The following is a 14,880-nucleotide window of genomic DNA, read 5'->3' as shown; positions in this document are numbered from 1 at the left end:
GATGTGACTGAAGCGCCGACGTGGTTGAAGGAATTCTCCGACACCTAATGCCTTGTGCCGGGTGACTTTACTTGTTTGGCACTGTATGCAGTTCTTCGCCCACTGCCAAACGTCCTTCCTGATACCGTGCCACACGAACTTCTCTGTCATCAGGCCCGCTGTTGTTCGGCCTGATGTATGGGACATGCCGTGGATGACATCGAACGTCTGCTTACTCCTGGACCCAGGGATCAGGGAGCATGGGGGCCTGTGCTGGTGTCACAGAGAAGTGTTGAACTGGATCCTCCTATCGGCACGTCTTCCCATTTCAGTGCGGTGAGTGCCGTGCGGTAGGCTGCTGTTTCCGGGTTTGCGGCCTTTTCCTTCATCAGGTCCCCATAGTCTATGTGCCGAGGTGGACGGAATTTATCTCGGCCATTGATAGGGCATCGGCTACTGGGTTCTTCCTGCTGGGGATGTAGCTAATGGTGCAACTGAACTCGGAGATAGCAGCCAAGTGCCGCTGCATCCTTGCAGAACCTTGTGTCTCCGCCTTTGTGAACACATGTACTGAAGGCTTGTGGTGTGTGAGGATGGTAAAGGGGGTGCCGTCCAAGAGGTACTTGAAGTGCCGCACGGCTTGGTAGATTGCCAGCAGCTCTCAGTCAAATGCGCTGTAGCGGGTCTCCGGTGGCGTTAACTTGCGACTGAAGAAGGCCAGCAGGCGTGGGGAGCCATCTAACGCCTGCGCCAGCACCACCCCACAAGCAATGTTGCTGGCATTGGTGGTAAGTCTCAGGGAGGCAGTGGAGTCAAGGTGTGTTAATTTGGTGGCTTTGGCGAGGGCTGCCTTCGTCTGCTCGAACGCCTGTTGTGTGGAGCTGCCCACGCCAGTGCTTTCGGCTTCCCCTTCAGGACTGCAGTCAGGGGATACATGATGTGGGCGACGTCTGGTATGAAGTGATGGTAGTAGCTGACCATGCCGAGGAACTCCTGTAGGGACTTAATGGTTTTTGGCATTGGGAACTTCTTTACCGTGTCCACCTTGGAAGCCATGGGGCGAACACCTGCTGGGGAGATCTCATGGCCCAGGAAGTCTACCTTTTCTGCTCCAAAGGTACACTTGTCGAGCCTGACAACAAAACCGTTCTCCTGCAGGCGCTTCAACACAGCCCGAATGGCACAGGTGTTCCTCTGGGGACCTGGAGAAGATTAGGATGTCGTCTCGTAGCAAATGCAGAAAGGTAGGTCCCCCAAGATTGGTGTCCATAAGTCGTTGGAATGTGGCCCGGTGTTCCTGAGGCCGAAGGTGGAGTCGGAGAAGGTATACGTTCCGAACGGCGTGATAATGGCTGTCTTCGGAACATCGTCGGGGTGCACTGGTACCTGAAAATAAGACTTGAGTAAATCCATTTTTGTAAATACTTTGGCCTGTTAGGTCCTGCATGTTTGGCAAGGGATAGTGGTCTGGTGTCATTACTGGGTTCAGCCGACAATAGTCCCCACAGGGCCTCCAGGAGCCGTCTGGTTTCTTTACCCTGTGGAGTGGGGGCGGGCTCGATGCCTTCCTGCAGATGCCCATCCGTTCCATCTCGGCGAAGGCCCATTTAGCATCTTGGAGTGTTTTGGGTGGCAAGCGCTGGAATTTGGTGTGTGTTGGAGGGCCTGTTGTGGTGATACAGTGATGGATGCCGTGTTTGGCCTGGGCTCCCGGCAACTGACGCAGCTCTGGCTTGAAGACGCCTGGAAACTTGAGGAGGAGGCTGCTGTACTTGTTCAAAGAGATGGAGCAGACAGTGGGCATCCCCATCCCGGTGGAGAGCGGTTGGGAGCAGCAGGTTCCAGTACCCAGCAACCGTTTTCAGCCGACATCTACTAGAAGTCCATGGTGTTCAAGGAAATCGGCACCCAGGAGAGGGAACTTGACGTCCGCGATGACGAAGGGCTAATCATATTTACGGCCTAGGATGGATATTCTGCGGGTCAAAGTTCTGTAGCAGCAGATGGGGCTTCCATTTGCGGCCACCAGTGTGGTTGCGACACTGGATGTGCGGTCTTGGTCCTCTCTCGATGGCGGAAACACCGATTGCATCACCCCGGTGTCTACCAGCATCTGTCGTTTCGATATGGCATCGTGGATGAAGAATCCTACTGGTCGGGAGTCTTTAAGGTTTGTGGCCACTGATGTTACTTGTGGCCGCTTATCTCGTTTTTTGTGAAAGAACAGGGGACTCTGCAACTTCTGGCGGTGCTTCCAAACCTCTGGTGGAAGTAACACCAGGCTAGATTTGTCCACATCCTCTGCTGCTGTGGCGGTGCCTTCCTCCTGTACACAGCATTCATGTCCTCTGCCTCGTCTACTTCTGTTACCAGGTTACAGGCTTGAGTGTTGCGGCGTGTTTGGAGGCCTTGGCGGCCTCGTGGAGTTTGTGTGCGATGTTCTCCAATATGTCCATTGAAAGGGCGTCCACATCCGTGATTTGCCACCTTCCCCTCCTGCGGAAGGCACCGCAGGAATATTTCGCACAACAAGCTGATCTCCTTCCTCCGACCCTCCGCTTCGACCCCCGGCAGCATCAGGAGACCTCGGAGTTCGTCCCAGGCATCCCTGGGTGATGTGTCCCCCAGGGGCTGGCTCATCAGGTCGAGGGCGCGTTGGGCTCTCTCTGGGACGGGCATGAGCATGTTCCGATGAGCTTGTCTCACAGGTCTCTGTACTTGACTTTACCTAGCTGCGAGTCCAACCATGGGGTGATTTTGTTGAAGACCTCCTCCGGTAGCATTGTTATGGTTACGTCCGCCTTGGTCTCCTCATCTGTAATTTTTGCCACCTGGAAATGGACATCTGCCTGCAGAAACCAGGATGTGGTGTTTTGTCATGAGAATGGAGGGAGTTTTATCGCCTGGCTTATTGCTGCCTTCGAAGGCGAGAGAGGGATGCAGAGGATCTGTGCGTCCTCGGAATGACTTTCTACCTCAGTGTCTGACATTCTTCCTCACACCAAGATGGGAAGTACTCGCTGTATTTAGTCCGTTAATGGTGTTTGGGGCTCGTCGGAAGTCAAAACTATACACCGTGTGGTTCCGTTAATGACTTCTGAGTATGGTCGACATGAATTGTAAATGGCGGGGCCAAACCGTTTGAGCACGCCAGAACGTACCTGAAGGGGTATGCCATAATTATTCCATTAGTTGCGTGGGTGGTCTCTGAGGAAGGAGCTTTCAGAGGCCTAGACTTTTGTCACCCGGGTCCCAAAGGCTCTCTGAAGGTAAAGTGGTCATAGTGAGTCTGTTAATGGCAAAGCCAAAACCACTGTGTTTGCCGTCATTCTTTGGGTCACCAGTTGTGAGGACAAGAAAGGTCAACTGGGTATTAACCTATTTATTACCCGAGCGCAGGTATACATGGCAGAGTGCGGATGGAAATGTGGTGCCCGACCTCCGATCGCCGTGACCTGCACTCTGAGCAATTTGTGTTTGTTGACAGACAAACAAATGGCAATTTTGAGAGACATAATAAATGTACCATGATGAAATACATATCGGCGGAAAGGCCAGAAAATTCTACACATGAATATTTACATGAGAGTCTTGACATATTAAGGAATGCAGTGCATGACGTGATTGATGCGAAAACGAAGAGTGTCTGACGTCTTTACAGGTTAAATAATTACAAAGAAAAATTTGAACTTGATGAAAAAATGTCAGTTGCATATTTGAAATAACTCTTGAACTCAAAGTTGAACTTGATAAAATAATGTCAGTAGGATAGTTGCTATCATTGATTCATAAACACAAAGGTAAACCTGCAGAAATAATTCAGTGGCCGGTTGAAATTACTCATAAAATGAAAATTGAACTGTAGGTAAAATCGTTCATAAGTACAATGTGAAACATGCTGAAACAGTATCAGTGGCATGGTCGAAATTACTCAACCCCAGTGCTCAACTTAAAGAAAGAATGACAGTTGGATTGTGGAAGTTACTCATGAACACAAAGTTAAACTTGCAGAAAGAGTGTCAGCTGAGTGGTTCATATTTCTGTAGACACAAAGTTGAACTTGCAAAAATTATGACATTTGGACGGATGAAATCACTCATAAATGCACAGTTCAACTCCTGAAATACTGCAATGTTTATAGGAGAATTCAAAAATCTCTCCTAAATTCAAAATTGAACTTGCAGGAATGAAGTCTGGTGGATGTTGAAAACTCTCATAAATAACTCATTGAATTTGCAGTTATAATGTCAGTTGGATTGTTGAAACCACCTGCAATTACTGAGCTGAACTTGGAGAAATCATGTCATGTGGATCATGGAAATCACTCTTCAGCATTGTTGAACTTTGAGAAAACAAAATTGTTAATTAGTCTGTTGAAATGACTCTTGGACAATGTTTCACTTGCAGAAATAATACCAATTGTATTGGCGTAATCACTAGTAAGTGCTAAGTTGAATTTTTACATAACCTTCAACCATTCAGTTGAACTTAAAGATGGACAATTGAAATCACATAAGCACAAAGTTGAAATTGCATAAATATTGCCATATGAATGTTTGGAATCACTCATAAACTGAAGCAGCCTGGTGGTTGAAATCGCTCGAAGACAAAGTTGTATTTGCTCAAGTAATGTCATTCAGATGGTTGAAATCAAGGACAACTGCACATGCTGCAATCTTTGATTTTACACCATCTCTGCCATAAAGTTGTTTCCCTCCTAAAATCTTCAGATGCATGTTGGATTTTTCATGCCCACTGTCCCCACTGGGTTATTTTGAACCTGAGAGTTAATTATTTTAACCAATCTTCTATGCCTTTCACTTCACAGAAAGTTTGATTTCCTTTCCTCTTCTGTGTCCCCTGAAATGAGGCACATTTGTCAATACAGTAACTACAAAACAGATATATGATCTCCCTCTCCTTGCTGTGACCAAGCTTGATTTTGGTAGCCAAGTCTCTCTCTCTCTCTCTCTCTCTCTCTCTCTCTCTCTCTCTCTCTCTCTCTCTCTCTCTCTCTCTCTCTCTGGCTTCACAAAAAACCGAAAAAAGAATAAATTAATGAAACAATCATGAATCGATACAAAATATTAATTCTTGTTTAGAAATTCTTTTTAGGACAGCTGAGCCTGCGCTTTTGTAGTCTAGGAGAATTTGAAAGGGTGGCTGTACGAGGACTAGGTGATCAAATTGCACATTGTTGACAGAGAAAGAGATGACATTGATGGTAGATATAATAAGATTTCCTGGAGTAAAGGATAGTTGTGAGTGTTGTGGAAATGTGTTTGAAAAGGGCTTGGTTACTGGAAATACATAAATTTCTGATAAAAAAAAAAAGATTTACTGTAGTATACTTGTGAAAAAGAAAAGATAAGACTGTTAGATTATTTGTTATCAGAGTTAATGGAAGAGGGGTGAAGCTAAGCAAGAACCTTTGGGAGAAGAGGTTGCACATGGTGGAAGCAAATGCAGGGACAAAGGTTAATGAGCAAATAGTTCTAAAAATACAGGGTGCAAATGGAAAGATGCTGTCTTTAGAGATTATGGTCTTAAATCGATGGAGTAAGTATTTTAAACATTTGTCGAATGTGGAGGGTGGATGACAGGCAGGCTGAATGATGCAAGAGCAGAGGTAATAGTAATCTTGATATATAAGATATACTGTATAGTATAGTGTGTATCCTTGTACTTCATTTGTTTCTGCTTGCCGCAGACAGCCTGAAGAGATAATACTATAGAATACTTGCACACATGTTTCTGTATTAAGTGCAATGTCTTGTTGGGGGGATCTAAGTCAAAGTATAGCGCCATAGTATAGGTTAGGTTAGGATGCATTCCTGTTGAAAATGTCTGATTTGCTTTTGAGGAGGCCATGGCTGCAGAAGAAAACATGCGCAACTCTTCGAAACTTTACCTCCGCAGATAATGAACTAAACGTTCAGCTATCTCTAAATATTAAACAAGAAAATGCAGGGTAACATCATTTACTTTATATAAGTACGCTACATTTGTGAGGTTATTTGAATAATGCTGTTACTAGTATTTATATAAGGATTTCTGTAATGATGTGTGCATACTTTTTTCATAATAGGGATATTTATTATTTTTATCAGTTGTAGTGCCGTTCTTAATAGTGATAAAAAGTCGAATAGAACATGAATGTTCGATTTGATAATGAGAGAAGAGTCATATTAAATAGAATTTAACTTATTTTTCTTTTTGTTATTCATACATTTTTACAGATGAACAATTCACAAAATACAGGTATTAGCTTTCGATAGCCCCTGCTGTCGTCTTCAGTGTCCTTGTAATAGGATTTCAAGACCGGTGGCATCCTGTTTTTATATCATTTAGCCTTTGATCTCGTCGACGCCCTTTGTATACCTCCATGGGGTCCTTGTTGGTCAGGGTGATTTTTAATAACCTCTCGCAAGTCTGAAGTAGTGATAGTTTGATTTTCTGATCAGATCTTTTGGCTTGACTCCTTTAGAGCTCGGCTGTTGTTGATGTATGAAGGTTCTAATTGTTTGTTTCTCCTATTGTGGATAGTGAGTTTATAAGTGCCCCTTCGATTGATTAGTTTGCGTTTTTTCCCATTACTTTTGCATGCTTCCTTGCTTTCTTCAAAATTCATCCTATGATTTTTATCCCAACAGGGTACAGCTAATATATTATTTATGTTTTGTATGCGTACTGCTTCTTTTGTTCTCCTTTTTACAAAGCCAGATTTCTCCAAGTTTCCAACACGTAGGAAAGGTTACACCTTCCACACAAAATTGTGTAAACTCTGGGCCCTTTTCAGTTTTCCGAAAAGAAAACAATTGTGCCAGCTTTGTCTGTCCGTCTGCTCTTTTCTGCCCGCACTCTTTCTGCCTGCCCTCAGATCTTAATTTAAAACTACTGGGCCTAGAGGGTTTCAAAATGGAATGTTGATCATCCACCCTCCAATCATCAGACATACCAAATTGCAGCCCTGTAGCCTCAGTAGTTTTTATTTGATTTAAGGTTAAGTTAGCCATAATCGTGCATCTGTCAACAATATAGGATAGGACACCACCGGACCATAGTTAAAGTTTCATACAGCATTATACCGAGACCACCGAAGGATAGGTCTATTTTCGGTGGCCTTGATTATCAACGAAATCCATGGCCCTTTTGCAGCTAAGCCCCGCCCACTCCACGCCAATGATTGGCTAGCTCTCGAAAGAGGAATGACGTCACACTAGTTAACAGTCCAAATGATTGCCAGTATGGATTTGACTCCGTTCGGTCATGTTGAACTCCGTGCATTAATGACGATACCACAGATTTGAGTTCCTGTAATTGTGAAGTACTGTATGCAATTGATATCTCCAAGAAAAGATATATAATGTTACATATCATTTGAAGATGTTCGATCATTCAGTCTGTGTCTTTTTTTTTATCATGCACAGCCTAAATACACAAACAACTTGCTTTTTTTTTTTTTTTTAAATTGGTGTTGGCTAACATAAAAGATTCCACATAGACCACATTAATTAAAATGAAGCATAGACTTATGCAGCCAGTTCCGATATTATTATCATCATTGTGAGATTAAGCCTACATATAAAATTCTTATATTTTGAGACAATGGCAGGGCATAGGCCTACACTTCAAATTCTTATATTTTGAGGCAATGACAGGGCATAGGCATACACATCAAATTTTTATATTTTGAGGCAATGACAGGGCATGGGCCTGCACTTCAAATTCTTATATTTTGAGGCAATGACAGGGCATAGGCATACACATCAAATTTTTATATTTTGAGGCAATGACAGGGCATGGGCCTGCACTTCAAATTCTTATATTTTGAGGCAATGACAGGGCATAGGCCTACACTTCAAATTCTTATATTTTGAGGCATTGAAATTCTTATATTTTGAGGCAATGACAGGGCATGGGCCTGCACTTCAAATTCTTATATTTTGAGGCAATGACAGGGCATAGGCCTACACTTCAAATTCTTATATTTTGAGGCACATAGGCATACACATCAAATTCTTATATTTTGAGGCAATGACAGGTCATAGGCCTACACTTCAAATTCTTATATTTTGAAGCAATGACAGGGCATAGGCCTACACTTCAAATTCTTATATTTTTAGGCAATGACAAGGCATAAGCCTACACATCAAATTCTTATATTTTGAAGCAATGACAGGGCATAGGCCTACACTTGAGGTGATGACAGGGCATAGGCCTGCACATCAAATTCTTATATTTTGAGGCAATGAAAGGGCATAGGCCTTCCCTTCAAATTCTTATATTTTAAGGCAATTACAGGGCATAGACCTACACTTCAAATTCTTATATTTTGAGGCAATGACAGGGCATAGGCCCACGCTTCAAATTCTTATATTTTGAGGCAATGACATGGTATAGGCTGCCTACACATCAAATTCTTATATTTTTAGGCATTGCAGGCCATAGGCCTACTCGTCAGTTTCTTATATTTTGAGGGAATGATACGGCATAGACGTACACATCAAATTCTTATATTTTGAGGCAATGACAGGGCATAGGCCTACACTTCAAATTCTTATATTTTGAGGCAATGACAGGGTGTAAGGGTGGTATAGAGTGACATACTGGCTGGGTGTTGTCTGGTTTATTGGTGGTTCCTTAATGAATGTACAGAATCTTCGAAGTTGTTATTGGCTGGTGCGAGCCGCAAAGTAGTTTCTACACACAGACAGGGCAAAACAGAGGTAATGTTTCGGACATCTGTGTTTGTCGGCAGACAAACAGATGGCGATTGTGAGAGACATAATAAACGTACAATGATAAAACATATATCAATGGAAAGGCCAGGAAATTCCACATATAGCCAATTGCATGAGATTCGGGACAGATTAATGAATACAATGCAGTAGGATAATATATGTGAAATGGCAAGATGCTTAGCGTCTTCACAAACAGAAACATACATACAGTTTAATACAGAAGATTCGGTGGAATATTATGAGTACATGATTGGAATGCTTGCATGACAATGGAATTAGTAGTGATTGTACATAAATCGAGACAACAATGGTTAGGGAGAAACAGACGGAAATATTTCATGGTAGAAGTTGTTTTCCTTGAGAGAGAGAAAACGGGATGCTCTCGTTTTTGTCTTGTTTCTTCCAATGGATGACACACACACACGTACGCTCGAAAGACCGCGATGCGGTCTCTTACAATACTCCCCCCCCCCCGCCAAAGCAAGGCATCAATGCGGAAATCATCTTGCTGACAATTGGAATGGGCGCGAAAGGCTTGGGCTTTGGGCGGGTAGGAGGCTGAAGGACGGTGCCGGCCAGCAGGAACTCGAGGAGGACGGTAGCGGGTTGAAGGGTACATCGCTCCATCGTTGGTCAGGTCGTCCGGTACGAGTTCGCGGACGGCGGCAGGCTGCCTGGAGGAGGGGTCCAGGGTTCCTGTGGTGGGGTGGGTCATCTCAGAGGGTCGGACATCTACTGAGCACTAGGGAACGGCTGGAAGTGGGGAGGCGGCGAAGGGTTTGTTGGCTTGTTGGTTGTTTATTTTGGGTCGGACATCTGCCATCGGCTCCTTCAGGTCACTCCGGGGTCACCAGTGTAAGGATTATAGAGTGACATAGCCTACTGGCTGGGTGTTGTCTGGTTTATTGGTGGTTCCTTACTGAATGAATGTACAGAATCTTCGAAGTTGTTATTGGTTGGTGCCACCTGCAAAGTAGTTTCTACACATAGACAGGGCAAAACAGGTAATGTTTCGGACATCTGTGTTTGTTGGCAGACTAACAGATGGCGGTTTGAGAGACATAATAAACATACAATGATAGAACATATATCAATGGAAAGGCCAGGAAATTCCACATATGGCCAATGGCATGAGATTCGAGACAGATTAATGAATACAATGCAGTAGCATAATATATGTGAAATGGCAAGACATTTGGCGTCTTCACAAACAGAAACATACATACAGTTTGATACAGAAGATTCGGTGGAACATTATGAGTACATGCTTGCATGGCAGTGCAAGTAATGGTGATTGTACATAAGTCGAGACAACAATGGTTAGGGAGAAACAGATAGAAATATTGTATGGTAGAAGTTGCGTTCCTTGAGAGAGAGAGAAAACGGGATGCTCTTGTTTTTGTCTTGTTTCCTCCGATGGATGATGCACACACACGTGCGCTCGAAAGACCACGATGAGGTCTCTTAGAAGGGCATAGGCCTACACATCAAATTCTTATATTTTGAAGCAATGACGGTGCACAGACGTACACATCAGATTCTTATATTTTGAGGCAATGACAGGGCATTGGCCTACACTTCAAGTTCTTATCTTTTGAGGCAATGACAGGGCATAGGCCTGACTTCAAATTCTTATCTTTTGAGGCAATGACAGGGCATAGGCCTACACATCAAAATCTTATATTATGAGGCAATGACAGGGCATAGGCCTACACATGAAATTATTATATTTTGGGGCCATGACAGGGCATGGGAGCAGACTTCAATTTCTTATTGCAAATAATTTTCCACCTGTATCTGCTGGAAATAGAGTAGCTTTTCATGAATATAGTACCTCCTAACTCACGATATATAATGCATATTCATGCGGTGAAATGTACTCATATAAGCATGTGCATATATACATACATGTGTACTTGCGTCGATGGCCATAGTAAATGTAAAGCCACGTATACAACAGAGAATTAAAGTAAAATTTGTGGGCATGTAGCTGATGGCACACATAGACCAATCATAATGCTGTCTCAACCTTACACACAACTATCGAACTGCTTGCAATGAATATACTGAAAATATATTTACAAACGAGATAAATTATATTACTGTGATGAGTAAATATAAGACAGCTGTAGCATTCTATGAAAATGAAGGCTATGGCAAGAAGGGATCATGAGATACTTAACGAAATAAGAAAAGAATAAATGATAGATGAAAAAGGATATATAAGGGATATATAAGGGTCAGCAAATTCTCTCTCTCTCTCTCTCTCTCTCTCTCTCTCTCTCTCTCTCTCTCTCTCTCTCTCTCTCTCTCTGTTGTTATGAGAATATTCTAGCGTAGACTGTATTCATAAAGATCTCGATTACTTTTAATTAAAACAAATGTCTAAATTTCAGTAAACAATAGCAGGCAGATATTTTTATACTACTGTACATTCACATCAGGCATGCATTTGGTGCCTAGCGCTGTCACTTACGACGTTCCTGATTGGCTAGTGGTCAGCCAATCACAGCGCTGGAAAATGGCCAGTGCACTGCAGTCTTTCTCAAAGCTCAGGAGAGTGAACATCGCTTCGAGACCTGAGGAACACGTCTTTCAAAAGTTATAACTTTCATTAAACCTCAGTTTTACCCAAAGAATAGTAGTTTCCCCAATTTCATCACTAACATGTCAAGCCAATGGTTGAAGGATTATAATGATATATGAATTATTTACTTCATTAAACTTAATGGTAAGATATTTGGTAGTGAAATAAACAAGAAATTTTTAAAGATAAAATGTATTCTTTCATTCCTTACATGGCATTGCAGTGCATTCATCATTTATCGTCTTGTGTCTCATAAAATTTCGTAGCTTAAATGTCATGGATGGCAATGCTACCTAAAAAGTATAGGTAGGGCTACCAATCAATATGAAAATAACAAGCAAGCGATTAAGAATATTACAATGTGCGGGGACGCACATTGTAATATTCTTAATCGCCTACTTCTAGAGGAATCTCTTGCTTTCGCTTGTTGTTATTTGGGGCCATGCTTGAATGACGCTTGTATGTCAAATCTTGCATTCTAATTCAATAAACGAGCCTAGGATTATGTAATGACTCGTCTATGGCCGTCTGCAATCAGCTACACTACTAATATCGTGAGCCTCCTCGCCCCCCTACAAAAAAAGTTACATACACATACCATACTTTTCTATGTATCTACGTATGTATGTAGTCTATAATTACTCATTTTAATTGTTTTCCGTATCGCGGCCCCAGATAGGGCGCTACTGTAGGCCTACTGCCAAGTGCAGCTGGTCGCACCCGCGTAGAGAAGTTACCTCTTTATAGGCTTAAGGAATGTGTAAAGAGCTGGCTGGTTGCCCGGGATAGGCTATAGTCTTAGGGTGGCCAGACGTCCTGCTTTAGGAAGGACAGTCCTGTTTTTGAGCATTCTGTCCTCTGTCCTGCTTCACCATAAGAAGGACGCTAATTTGTCCTGCTTTTTGGGTCTGTCTAAAAAAAATTATTTTAATACTAAAAATATAAATAAATACAAATACATATACTAATACAGTGAGAACTGATGGTCAAAATAACCACTGATTTTTTTTTTATTAGGCCAGTAATTTTATATAGGCCTAGTAGCTGTCGGCGCAGTTAGGAACACTAGGTATGGAGCCGCAGTGTACTTGTATAAAGGCCAGTTTACACAGTTATATACTAAATTGTTCCATCGTGAATAAAATTGAATATTAATTAATTTTAGTTCTTTATTCATAGACTATTTGATATTTAAACACTCAAGTCAAGTTTTATATATATATATATATATATATATATATATATATATATATATATATATATATATATATATATATATATATACATACATACATACATACATACACATTATACAACATTTTATATTTCAGCTCCTCAATAATCATGTTTAATTTAGGTAAAAAATTGGTGTTGGCAAAAAAAAAAAAAAAAAAATTGTCCTTTTTGGGAATTTGGAAATGGCCACCCTAGTCTGTGTGTGTTATTTTCATATTGATCGATAGCCCTACCTATACTTTTTAGGTAGCATTGCCATCCATGACATTTAGGCTACGAAATTTTATGAGACACAAGACGATAAATGATGAATGCGCTGCGATGCCAAGTAAGGAATGAAAGAATACATTTTATCTTTAAAAATTTCTTGTGTATTTCACTACCAAATATCTTACCACTAAGTTTATTGAAGTAAATAATTCATATATCATTATAATCCTTCAATCATTGGCTTGACATGTTTAGTGATGAAACTGGGAAAGTACTATTCTTTGGGCAAAACTTAGCTTTAATGAAAGTTATAACTTTTGAAAGACATGTTCCTCAGGTCTCGAAGCGATGTTCACTCTCCTGACCTTTGAGAGAGATTGCAGTGCACTGGCCATTTTCCAGCGCTGTGATTGGCTGACCACTAGCCAATCAGGAACGTCGTAAGGGACAGAACTAGGTACCAAATGCACGGCTGATGTGAATGTACTATAGTATTTATGAATAGGTCTATGTTTATTCCGCAATGTTAGGTTACCATATGAAAATTTTCCGGAGACACTACAAGCACCATAACAGCAGCAACAAAAACAAGAATAACCACAAGAATCACAATAAAACGGCTGAATAGGGATAGGCATATAATCCAAACATCATAAGCTGCGTAAACCAACAGTAAGACATAAGGCATAAGATATACATAATTTTTTATGATTTTTTTTATTTCGAAAGGAGAAAATGTCCTTAAGAAAATTGTCAGCAAATTATATCCAATGTGACTCGTATAGCCTGTCATAGTGCAACTTTAAGTAAAACACAAGCACATTCTGGTTTAGTAGAGTGCAGTCACTGCTTGTCATCCCACCAAATGTGTAAACAATTGCAATGAAATCGATTTTATGACTACTAAAATGTAAAACTTTCCTAAAAATCAACATGAAATACCAGTCTGCATAGCTCTCAGAAAGGCTTTGTGTTTAAGTTTAGAATGGCGAACACGCTTCACATCAGATGATAATTATTTTTGTCCTCTAATTCAAGTGAACCGATTCGAACGCAAGACATTGCAGCATCGCGGAACACTCCTGGCTTCATTCACATTTTCCTATTTTTTTTTTTATCATTTTTAGGGAGCTGCGTATTATGGTTTTATTTCAGGGTATAATATAACGTTTCCTTGGTACTTAGCAGAACATATTTTAGTTTGGTAAAACAACCATTGCAAAATTAATGAAGATGAAAAGAACCACAGCTTAACCAACCTTTTGAAACCATTGACAACAATCACCTTCAAGGGCTGGTCCTTTGCTCGTCTCTTTGTTGTGTTTGCTTTTTTACTGCATATTTTCCTCCAAACTTAATAGTTAGAATGAGGGATAAATCACATTTATCTTTTTTAAATTTACTTTTGGTTACTTTAATTTTCTTTTATATTGCAGTTTTATTATAATGTTGCCATCTGTGTTTCATTTCTTTTTGCTCTGCTAACATAGACATTTTTTCGCTTTCTTAATACCTCTTCTGTGAAGTATTCTAGGTATGTGAGTTCCATAAAACTAATTATCTTGCGTTTAACTCTTCCTGTGTATATTTTGGATGGTGTTTTCTGAAAACTTTAAATTCACCTTTCTTCATGATATCACTGTGGTATGGGAAATAAGGTGTGTAAGAAAGAGTCTGTTTGAGTGCTTTTCCTGTATTATAACAATAACGACAGAGGTGTTTAGAATGAATTGCAATAATAATGTTTCAATTGCCAGAGTGGAAGATAATCCATCGTTAAGCCACAAGGAAAGGCATTTGTAATCATTGCAACAACCTGATTGGTTGTTTCTTTTGTGTCTAATTGGCAAATAACTCCAGACGCTTTGCACGTAAAGTTAATGTCGAGTAATTACGCCCTTTAACTGTTGAATTACCTTTGAGAAAATCCAGAAGAGTTTTTTCACGATTTTTATTGTAACGATGGACAGGGTGCTTGCTTCCTATTTTTTAAAGCTGATTGTCAATTTCAAGTTGTTTGTTCATGCTTTACATTCTTTAAGGTTACATATTTTATTAGAGTTCTTCAGTTCTTTAGCTCCTGTTTACAATTCAAGCAAAGTATTTTACGTTTTCAGTTATACG

The 14,880-nt window shown here is 41.1% G+C and overlaps 1 protein-coding gene across 2 annotated transcripts in view; it reads left to right on the top strand.

The window, feature by feature from the left end:
* LOC136847477 (von Willebrand factor A domain-containing protein 8-like) overlaps positions 1 to 14,880 on the top strand; it is a 608,720-nt gene that overhangs the window by 326,649 nt on the left and 267,191 nt on the right. Inside the window, exon 1 of one of the 2 annotated variants that reach the window (XM_067119214.1) lies at positions 13,193 to 13,213. The exons of the other annotated variant lie outside the window; for it this stretch is intronic. The gene's annotated coding sequence lies outside the window, so the exon portion shown is untranslated. Of the gene's footprint in view, positions 1 to 13,192; positions 13,214 to 14,880 lie in introns of those variants that run through there. 2 annotated transcript variants of the gene reach the window in all.

Source organism: Macrobrachium rosenbergii, chromosome 16 (genome assembly GCF_040412425.1).
Source record: "Macrobrachium rosenbergii isolate ZJJX-2024 chromosome 16, ASM4041242v1, whole genome shotgun sequence".
Taxonomy (NCBI): Eukaryota; Metazoa; Arthropoda; class Malacostraca; order Decapoda; family Palaemonidae; genus Macrobrachium; species Macrobrachium rosenbergii.
This window is presented reverse-complemented; position numbering and strand designations above follow the sequence as displayed.